This window comes from Poromitra crassiceps (assembly GCF_964638095.1).
Source record: "Poromitra crassiceps genome assembly, chromosome: 2".
NCBI lineage: Eukaryota > Metazoa > Chordata > Actinopteri > Beryciformes > Melamphaidae > Poromitra > Poromitra crassiceps.
Window position 1 is genome coordinate 113,715,351 of NC_139624.1, and position 11,789 is coordinate 113,727,139.

Genomic DNA, 11,789 nt, shown 5'->3' on the forward strand with positions numbered 1-11,789 from the left:
TACCGGTATTACATAGTCTTCAAGAACAACTACATCTTCCTGTAATACCTCTGGTAGAAGAAAACTGAAATCTAAGACCACTGGGACATCTGTGTTGACTGGGTGATTTGTAGCGGTTGAATGATCTGTGGCAACTTGGTGAGGCAGACTGACCTGGTCCTGGTTTTGATCAGAGTAACTGGACTTCAGAGACAGAGATTCACTTTCAGAAACTTCAATTACTTCATCCTGGCCCTCAAAGCTAAGATCATCACCTTTGTCTTCAGAGTCACTGGTAGAGGCATCTTCACCCGACTGTGGTTTAGGCTGAGTGGCAATATAGAAACGCAGCTTTTGTAGTTTGACAGTGGCATATATTGCACCAATTGAGATTTCCTCAGAAAAAGTGTTTTGTTTAAAGTCCCACACATCAAATGTGAATTCTGATTCGTGGCCTTTAGTTGAAACACCTTTTGGGAAAAAAAGGCTCTTCCCTTCTTTCAGGATGTCATCATATCCACCACTGTTGTCCATAGCAACCTTTCTAGTGCCTCCTCCTTGTTTTGCTCTGACTTGTTTAACTTCACCTTTTTCTTTGTGTATCCAGCCTATTTCAATAGTGCGTTTAGTTGCCATTCGTACAGGTCTAGAGGTTTTAGGCGCCTTTACACTGTCGTTGGTTTCTGTTTCACTGTGTTTGGTTTCCATTTCACTGTCTTTGGTTTCCTTTCTTAGCTTCATTTTCTCCCTGAGCTTTTCAAGTAGACCCTTTTTTCGCTTTGAGACAGGCTTTTGATTTCTGCAGAAATTGAAAAGTGCAATTCTGTCTCCATATGAGGGAATGTAGTTGGCCAAAGCTGAATCGTCCATAAGCAGGATGACATCTATGTCAATCTGTGAAGCAAAGGAAAACCATGATAAGGATAAAATATTACAGGCACTGCAATACTTTCACACATGTTGCCCAGGAATGCAAAACTACAATAGACATTGAGCTCAACAAGCAGTTTGACAGGGACACGTTGTGCAATGTTTTAGCTCCATCTTATTACTTTGGATGTGAGATGACAATAATTGTGTCATTAAAATATTTAGAAGAAGCAGCCATGTTTTTCAACCAACCACTCTTGTTCATTTATAGTAGGATTGTGTATCACAATCCCCAAAGTCTGTATACCAAATTTGGTGTAGATAGTTGAAACCCCAAAAGTTTTGTTCATATTACGGTTTTTAATGTTGTATCATAAACTGTCACAAACTTGGAAAATGGCTGCCATGGTCGTCAGAAAGACAATCTGCAATGGCCCGATATCCAGATCTCGATATGTTCCAAATTTGGTGCTTTTAATCGCAAAATGCACAATAACTGACCCCCTAAGTTGTGTAGTCTGAGAAATCAAGAATTAGTACTTAAAAAATAAAATGAAAATTCTGGAAGATACAGAGCCTGAGTACATCACCATACTGCAGCCCAAAAGACTCTGAAATATTAAACAGAATAGGTACACTGTGTTGACAGTGCCACCACCTTCACCCTTAACTGTAAGATTCAGGAATTGTCTAACCTAAGTAATATAACATTTTTGGTTACTGTACTGGTCAAGTCAGTTCCTAAATAAATGCACTTGATTACTTGTGTCCATCCTTATTTTAGTACAACTTTAGAAAATGGACAAGCTGTCCATTTTTATAGCTGAAAAAAAAAAATTAAAGCTGGCAGTGTGTACTAACTCAAATGTCCTCCATGGAATGACATTAGTGGTATATTAACTCTGATGTTTTCAAAGTAGGAGACAGGACTCGCCAGCAAGGGGTCCAAACAGTTTCAGGGGCGGCTCAGTGATTGGAAGTGAAAAAATATTACATTGGTTACCAAAAAGAGATCACATAGAATAGCCTAAATGTTTGTGATTTGTTTAATGAGATAGTTCAGAGATACAGTAGTTTGGGTGAATTTTCCCAGAGACAGAAACTAATACCGATAAATGCCTTCAGACATGGTACCTTTTTATGTATTTGGTGTAGTCTAAATTTATGTCAAACAGTATATTGGGCTATCTTGGCTCAAATAACAATAATGATCCCATAGGCATCCAGAAATTATGCGAAACTAAGCAAGTACACTAAGGGCACCTTTTCCAAGCTGTGTCTGAGTGGAGGCGCCACAGTCTCAGACTTTGAAAACTCCCCTATTAACTAATTAATAGGTAATTAACCATGTTCTATTTCTGTGGCATCATCTCACATCCAAAGTAATCAATATTGAACTCCTTCCCCTGCAAAAATAAAAAATCAATCTGTCAAATTTTAGTATTTTATTCACCTCCCATTATGCATTATTGTTATAATATCCGATCATAAATCATAAATAGCCACACATCCACAACTTTAAATTAGTAGTTTCCTAATTAAGAATGGTGGCCGAAAAAGCAGGAGTACGAAATGCAAATGAAACCTGGATTTTATATTGACAGGACCTAAATCACATGGAATGGAGACCATCATACCCTAGTTAATATGATGTACTTTTCTGAAAGGTTGCTAAATGTGGATAACCAGTGTAGTGACTATCCAAGAACAAAACGTAATTAGTCACGTAAAGTAGGTGGCTGGAGGAATGTTCTTCCTTCCTATCCAAAAAATAATAAACAATGTCCAAATACTGTTCATCTTTGGATGATATTCCCATTTATTACCAATTACAAAATACACAAAAACAGTAGCCTACTTTACCGATCTTGCTTGATGCTGGGCGAGACAAAAGAAACTGGCGTGTGCTCTCCACCACCACAATGATTTAAATCATCTAAACACTGTTGCTGGGCGGCCGCCAATGATCAAGTGAATGGATCTATACTACACCCTTGTGGCGAAAATAAGCTATAACAGCCTACACAAATACATCAATATTTAAGTTCAAATGGCTTCTACACCATTACCCAACTTTCATTCAAGAATGAAGGCTGAGTCTCGCGTCGAGGCTACACCATAGTATTTTCATAGAATACATTCATTCATTTTGCTATGCTAACCTTTAGGGATACGTGGCTAACCTGTCAACTTGACTTCTGTAGCATATCTGTGCATCACAACAGCCTACCTTCTGCTCCTCCATTAGTGTGAGGGCTTCCTCAGGGACACCCCGGTCTCGTAGAAAATCTGTCACGATGACCGACATGTTTGCCAGGTCCAGGGAACTGGTGTTCTGGATTTGATAGCTACTGTCAAGACTGAAAGAGAGTTTCTGTAGTTAGCTAGCGTTATTAGCTACCATGTGGGGTGGCTGGGTTTACAAATTGAATTCTGTTAGGTCAGTAAACGTTATTGTTTATGATATGATACAGCTTACAGTTAAGAATGCAGTTGAAACTCACGTTCATATTCCAAGGATATACGCTTACCACTGAGTCGGACATGGAGAGTGGATGCACAGTGCACCGTCAAGCAGCTTCCTTCCTTCCAGTCGCTCAACTTGTTTTGATGGGGGGGTTTTTTTTTTTACATTTCTTCTGCCTGGTGCTTAAATGTCGACTTTATTCACGAAATGTCGACTTTATTCACGAAATGTCGACTTTAATCTCAACATTTCGACTTTATTCTTGAAAAAAAAAAAAAAAAAACTTGCTCCTTAGATTTTTTTTTTCTTCTGCCTGGTGCTTAAATGTCGACTTTATTCACGAAATGTCGACTTTATTCACGAAATGTCGACTTTATTCACGACATTTCGACTTTATTCACGAAATTTCGACTTTTTCTCAAAATGTTTTTTTTTTTTTTTTTTGGAAACTAAAAAAGAAAATCCTCCTGTAATTTTTATTTTTCATCATGCATGGCCCTAAAACTCCGTCGTAGGTTTTAGTATAGTTCAGTTAGTTGTTTTTTTTCCAGTACAACTTATTTCTTCAGCTGTTCACATCAGGTTTCAGTTTAGTTCAGTTAGTTCGTTTTTCAATACAACTTCTTTCTCAATCTATTCTGAATCATATCAGCTTTCAGTTTAGTTCAGTTAGTTGTTTTTCAGTACAACTTATTTCTCTATCTATTCTGAATCATATCAGGTTTCAGTTTAGTTCAGTTAGTTGTTTTTTCAACTTATAGACCAATTATACGCCTACGTCACAATGACAACAAACAGCGTCAGATGCGCAAGACGGAGGCAGAAAGACAGACTCCGCGCAGCCCTGTCAAGTAGTTTTCCAGTGGTCCGAAAACTATTCGAGCAAGACATGTCTTCGTGTTGTACAGTGGGATGCCAGAATCGGAAAGCTATTGTAGCAGAGTATTCGGGTCCGCCTATTCACACTTGGTTAATAAAATAATAAACGATAGAGCCAGGCTGTAACGTTATAACCAGCTTCACCTTTATTCTCCCCACATATCCTGTTCTACGGCAACCGGAGGGAACATACACAGCCTCGCACACACGCAATAGAACACAACACAACACTGAACAGTCGGTTACACTATCAACAAAGCAAGGACTAAAGTTTTACAGAATCCCGTCAACTCATACTGCTTTTAATGCTAACCGTAGGTGTCTTTGGTTGCAAGCCCAAAGAGGAAATCGTTAAAAATGCCCGACTTTGCAGTGCTCGCTCATTTCATATCAGGTATGCTGTAGTAGGCTGCTAGTGACAGCCACATCGCTCGGTTAGTTAACAACCAAGTAACGTTAAAGGAGGACTTACCCCCTAGATATGTATTAGAACAGTGATTTGAAAATACCTATGGAAAAAACCAAGAAATGACATATGCTCTTGTCTATACTAGACTCTTTGGCTGTGTTAAGTCAAGATTTTTTTATCGGAAATCGACGCCATTACAGTTTGCCTACTGCCTCAAAAATAATTTATTTGAGAGGGGCAATATCTTTATAAATATCAACAACTAGCCAACGCTGGTGGCCTGTATGGAAACAGAAAATCCTGAAATGGTTGATAGTTATATCAATTTGGCCATTCAGTGGCGAACTAGAAATTTAATTATTTTTGTCCCATTTTGTCCCATGTGTGTGTGCGTGGCTTGTCTAAACTTACGTTAAGAGCCTCGCTGCTCGCAGCACACAGCACACAGTGAGGACAAACCTCTCGCTCTGGGGTAACACAATGCGAGCTTTCTCCACGTAATTCCCTCGTCTAACTAGAGATAAACCGCGCAATGAAATCCGTTTTTAATTTGCGTTTTGGGGCTTTTCGTGATTCTTGTTGAAAGTTACAACACCTCTGATTTTTCCTCTCAGGGCGCAGGAGGCAGCGCAGAGCTCTTCTCCTCCTCACACTGTTCCCATGCGAATCCCCCCGAGCAGCACACACACACAGACAGAGCCAGTCGCTCTGCTCTGCTGACTTGATTTCCAGAAAAGTTGGCGTTGCTTGTACACAGTGATGATATTATATTAGCCGATATGTTTAGAGAAGCTTTGTCACATTGTCACGTCGTAGTATAGCGTTATATTTTACATGTCCGCTAAACTGCGACGAGATTTGTTTGCTGAAATGTCAGACTGTTGAAAGCCCCCGCCTCTCACTGCTGCTGTGTGCTGCTGCCGCGCGCCCCCGCGGGTGCATGAGAGAGCAGACTGGCCGAGAGAAAGTGATTCCAAGTCGGACTGATAGCCGCGGAAATGTCAGACTGTGCTCTCTGTGCTCTGAGAGCACAGAGCTGCTGCTGCTGCTGCTGCTGCTGCTGCTGCGCGCGTGCCTGGAGCTTGGTGCTAGTGCATGAGGTTACAGTACGACTCTCTCCCGCCCGCTCCCGCCTGGCTGGGCTGGAGACAGTGCTTCCAACTCGGACTGATAATATAAACATCATCATTCGAGCTTATCCAGGTAAGATATTAATAAAGTAGTGACACATTCAGCGGGAAACTAACTATAATTAAGACATGTGCCAACTTTGACGACGTTTGGTTCAGTATTTTAAGAGCAAACTTCAATAAGAATAGGCTTGGAGTTCTGAGGAGCCGAAAGGGTACAGGGGGGGTAGGGGAGTAATTATCTTGAAATCCCATAGTCTTTGGGTCACCGTGACGTCATGACGTGTCAAATATCCCATTCATTTGAGAGAAAAAAAAGCAGTGTTTGACCCTAAGAGGGCGCTTATGCCAGGTATGCTGCTGAAAAATGATACAAATGGTAAAATGGCAACAGTTTGGTGTCAAATGTGGAAATTCTGACCAGAATTCTTCACACATCACCCCCAAAGTCATATATATTGGTTAAAAGCTGAAAAAAAGTGTTTTGGAGGTAAGTTCTCCTTTAAATGTCATTATTGAGTTGAACTGATTGGAACGAGGACATCATTAAAAATGCCCGAAATGTAGTGCTCTTCATAATCAGGTAAGCTGCCTGAAACTGTAGGCTGCTCAGCCACATCACTCGGTTAGAACGACCAAGTAACGTTACATAATGTCATTATTGAGTTGTGTGCATTATCAACATAACAATATATCTTTGCAAGTTACAGAATAATTATCTACGCTATCCCCAGTTATAAAGGAATGCACGATATATGTATTGCTGGCCACTCTAGGCTTGGCGAATTGACAGCGCCAGTGCGTATGGTATGGGTCTGTAAGACGTATCCCATTAACCAACGTTAATTTCGATGCATAACATTGCTTATCACTAGGCGATAAGCTGTGGTAGTAAGCCGAGAACTGCATTTTAAAACTAAAATCTAACTGTGTGTCGCAGATGAGCACAGAGCAGTCCTGACAGCGGCGTCTTTCACACAGCTCTGTCTGTGTCAATGAGCGGCTCCGGGCTTTTTGCCTACACGATGCGCGCGCACTAGTTGTTTTTAGTACAACTAATTTATCCATCTTTTCACATCAGGTTTCAGTTCAGTTTAGTTCACTTAGTTGTTTTTAGTACAACTAATTTCTCCTATTCAAATCAGGTTTCAGTTCAGTCCAGTTAGTTGTTTTTTAGTACAAGTAATTTCTCTGTTTATTCATATCAGGTTTCAGTTTAGTTCACTTAGTTGTTTTTAGTACAACTAATTTCTCCATCTTTTCACATCAGGTTTCAGTTCAGTTAGTTGTTTTTCAATACACCTTATTTCTCCATCTTTTCATATCAGGTTTCAGTTCAGTTTACCGTAGTTCACTTAGTTGTTTTTAGTACAACTAATTTCTCCTATTCAAATCAGGTTTCAGTTCAGTCCAGTTAGTTGTTTTTTAGTACAAGTAATTTCTCTGTTTATTCATATCAGGTTTCAGTTTAGTTCACTTAGTTGTTTTTAGTACAACTAATTTCTCCATCTTTAGTTTAAACCTGTGTCAATGTTTACATGTGTCAATTTGAGAATAAAAAGAAAAATGTATTTTATGTATTTGAAATACACAAAATACAAGATCTGAAAGTATCTTGATACAAATTACATCTAATTTTTCTCTGCCCAGCCAAATACAAATTACAAAATACAAAAAAGTAGTTGAAATACGTATTTCAAATACAAGTATTTCAAATACTGCCCATCTCTGTAACGATGGCGCCTATGGGTGGGTGGTGTCTGTCTGTCTGTTAATCACGATTTTGGGAGCCCACGGAGCGGGCGATTTCCATAATTGCACCCATGGTGCATCATCTCCAGAGTCTCCACCCTAGGAATCGTGCGCGCTATGCGCTATGCTATGCGCGCTCGATTCCTAGAGAGAAAAACAGAATATAACATAAAGGAATAACAATATATCGCAATAAATTAACCTCTGAACTTATTTTTGACAGGCAACATAGCTCCCCTCTGGTTAAAATCACAAAAACAAGGCTTTTGATTAGATTAGATTAGATTAGATTAGCACACTTAAACCATTACAGTACGTATGCAGTATATTGTTATAAAGTGGATGTGCAGGTGAGGTATGAAACCCATGTAGGAAACCTCACCACAACTTAAAGAAGTGAATCATAAAGAGAATCATAAAGAGAAAAAATAGAAAACAAAAACACAAGTAAAAAGAAACATCAAAAACAAAATATATAGGCTACCGTAAAGTAAATTGCAATGCACGGATTTAAATTAACCAATCAATCAGAAATACAAAAGAAAAGTAAAATCATACACCGTTACTCAACCCTGTTTCTGGGGGTGTATTAATGTCACTCCTGTTATTAATGTCTCTTTTACTTAAACAAACAAACAAACAAACAAACAAACAAACAAACAAACAAACAAACAAAAACAGGTAATGAGCATGAGCTGTCTACCTGGTGTAGGTTGGCATCCCACAATTGTACAACTCCATATTTAATTGAATACTACCCCCTATTGGTATAGAAAGGGAGATGCAGATTGTTTGACTGTCTCGTTGGGTAAGAACGAATGTAGGATTTTTTACGGAAAAATAGTTGAAAACATTCTAGTCAAAAATGGTAAATATTTTAAGCTTATAAAATAGAGGTGCAGTTTCAATTGGTAAGCTATGGGTATATTAAATTAAACTGTAGTATAAGGTTAAAAGGCAGGACTTATTGACAAGTGGATGTATTTTCTTAATAATTCCTACAGATTTCATTACTTTTTTACATACATAATCAATTTTGTTCTTTCCAACAACATTTTGCATTACCCCAAAGAAATCATGTGGAAGATATAGCAATACTCTAGCAATTTCTTTGCCCTCAATAAAGAGCTTGGCCTCACCTGTATTATATTTTGCCCTTCGTGTAAATATAATGAAATTTGATTTTTTTTTCATGATCATTGTTCAGTTGGAATGGGCATTTATGCATGCCATCAAACATGCTGTGAGAACGGGAGAAAACAAGATACACAAAATCATAAAGTCCAGTGCAATACAGAGCATTCTCATAATAACAATATCTCACATATCCTGGGCAACTTACTGAAAATTAGTAATTAATTACAGTTACTAGTTACAAAAGGTAATTTAATTACTTTACAAAGTACTGCAATAATACAGGTAATTAGTTACTAGGGAAAGTAACTTTTGTGTTACTTTTAAAAGTCTACTTTGATTCTTTTATTAATGCACACATTATTTTAGTGTTGCTGTGGCACAGTGTGGGACAACACATACTGTCAAATTTGATCAATCATTGTACCCTGAATGATTTTGAAGGAGGAGAATGCATGTAAGCTTTCTGATTATATCAAAATTATCATTGTACCAAAGACAAAATTTTATTTTAGATTTTAATGTAAATTGTGTCTATAAAATAGTGAATGCATGTTAATGTAATGTAATTTCACATAACATGAACATTTATTTTCAGATTAATCTTGGCCTTTTATAGGAAACAATGTGGGCACCTCTGGCCTAGAGTAGGTTTGGTGCTGATCCATGTTGGCTGGACTAGTAGTCAGTGGAGTCTGCCTCAGATGTGGAGAATGCAGGGTTCTCAGAGATGTTATAGATCACCACACGCAGCTCTGCAACAAAGGATAATGAAGTTTAGCAAGATGGCAAGACATGACAGCACACCTGAAATACATTGGTAGCCATGGTGGTGGAAATCAACATTGACAGTAAAAATAGATGCAAAGAAAAGAAAGTAGACAGACTGACGGACCGACGGACGGACGGACGGACGGACAGACATATGCCCCCTATCGTTGCATCGGCGCTGTTTCTAGGCCGAGCGCCTGGCGCAGCGCAAATCAGTGGGCGTGGACCAGCGCACTTGATATCGTCGTGCTGGCGCTACACGCAGCCAAAGCATTACAACCACGCCTTTTAAGCGTAAAATTATGCACCGTCATGCTCATTGGATAACTGCAATAAACGAATCGCACGCTTCCGCAAAACCAGACGAAAGCCAAACGCTCTGCCCCCCCCCCCCCCCCACCCCCCTTCATCCTGTCTGTCTCCATTATAGGCTATTATTCCATATTATTATGCTTCTCAAACCAATCTAACTGCAGTTTAAATACTGCAAGCATGTAAATACGCTACACTATAGCAAGATCAAAGTGAAAAGAATGTTCTAAATGCATCGGATAGAAAAATATAGCCTATCCCTATATGATGAGATAAATTTTATATTGGTGAAAGTTTGTCCAGAACGATATCGTTTTCTCTCCCCTGCTGCAGGTAGAATGATGCACATAAATATACCCTACATTATGTTAAGTCATTGCATAAATGTGTTTTTATTGTAAAACTAAATGTGAAGTAAGGCCAAGTTATTGGAGCGAGCGTTCCGCAGCGTTCCGCTGTCACTTATCTAAATCACGTTAAATCGACAAGAGATATATATAGGCCCAGGAGGACATACATGTTTCACATAGGGTGGTGTATTCATTTCGATGTTTCATTTGGTCCAATATTGAAATGTGTACAATTGCAGGTTGTGTTACCATTACACATTAATTTAGATCGACCTTTTATATCTATTTCGCCTCATTTGGTTGCTATTTAGTAGCGAAATGGAGAAGCACAATGCATGCTGGGACAGGCCAGACAACTTACAACTTATTTTTCCTATATGGGATGGGAAGTGTGTTGTGCCTGTCTAAGCAGGGAGTCAGAGAGAGAGAGAGAAGGGTGACAGAGAAGAGGCAGAAGAGCACTGGCGCACTGAATAGGCCTGGTTTCAGAGAGAGACAGAGAAGGGTGACAGGGGAGAGGCAGAAGAGCACTGGCGCACTGAATAGGCCTGGTTTTCAAAGGCGCAAAGCGCTAAATTTACGGCAGGTGCGAAGATATCAGTACGCCGAGATTTAAGGCCGACACGCCCACTTTGGCCCATTCTGGGACTGCGCCACGGCCATTCGGCCTAAAGCGCATTTGGCAGCGTAAAGCCATATTGATATCGTCCCAAAACAGGCGCAAGGCACGTTTTTTTGCGTTTAAGGCCCGTTTTAGCGCCGAAGGCTTGTGGGAGAATAGGGCCCATAGACAGACAGACATATAGACAGACAGACAGATGGACAGACAAACAGACAGTAGTATCTTCACTCTACCTGAAGAAAGCTCCAGCTTCTGACATAGAAGGGGGGTGAAGCAGCGGTTGGTCCAGCTGGTGAAGGACCAAAGGTGAAAAACATTCTGTTGTTATAGGGCACACACACACACACGCACGCACACACACACACACACACACACACGCACACACACGCTCACACACACACACACACACACACACACACACACACACACACACACACACACACACACACACACACACACATATACATACAAGGGGTACTGCACTGATTTGACAACATGCAATTCTTTACTGTAATGAGAATAAAGCATATTTGGAATTAAATTTAGATGATGTCGATCTGGGTGAATCCACCTTGTGTAAAATAGTGTGGTCACCTGGAGGTCAGTAGTTGACCTGGGCTAATCTATCTCATGTAAAAAAGTGTAATCATCTGTGGGTCAGCAGTTGACCTGGACGAATCCATCTCGTGTAAAAAAGTGTAGTCATCTGTAAGTCAGCAGTTGACCTGAGCAAATGTTATGCAATTGCCCTACTGTGATGTCATCAGCCTCCTAGGGACATTAAGGAGCAGTGATGTCATCAGTGATGTGACATATTGATGACATGGTCAGTAGTGTCACAATACTGAGTCACATCATTAGGGAGCAATGGCTTCCCAAGCAGGGACATGTCAAACTGTAGCTAGATGTCACCACTGATGATGTCACAATGTATGATGTCATATACCTTATGCTAATGAAGTCATAGAGACTGATGATGTCATCCATATGTGATATCACTGATGACATGACTGCTCCCTAATGATGTAGTCACCTGTCACCTGTACGTCAGGTGACTGCTGATGATGTCATAGACATCATGAAATCATTATTATTATTATTATGGTAACAGCTC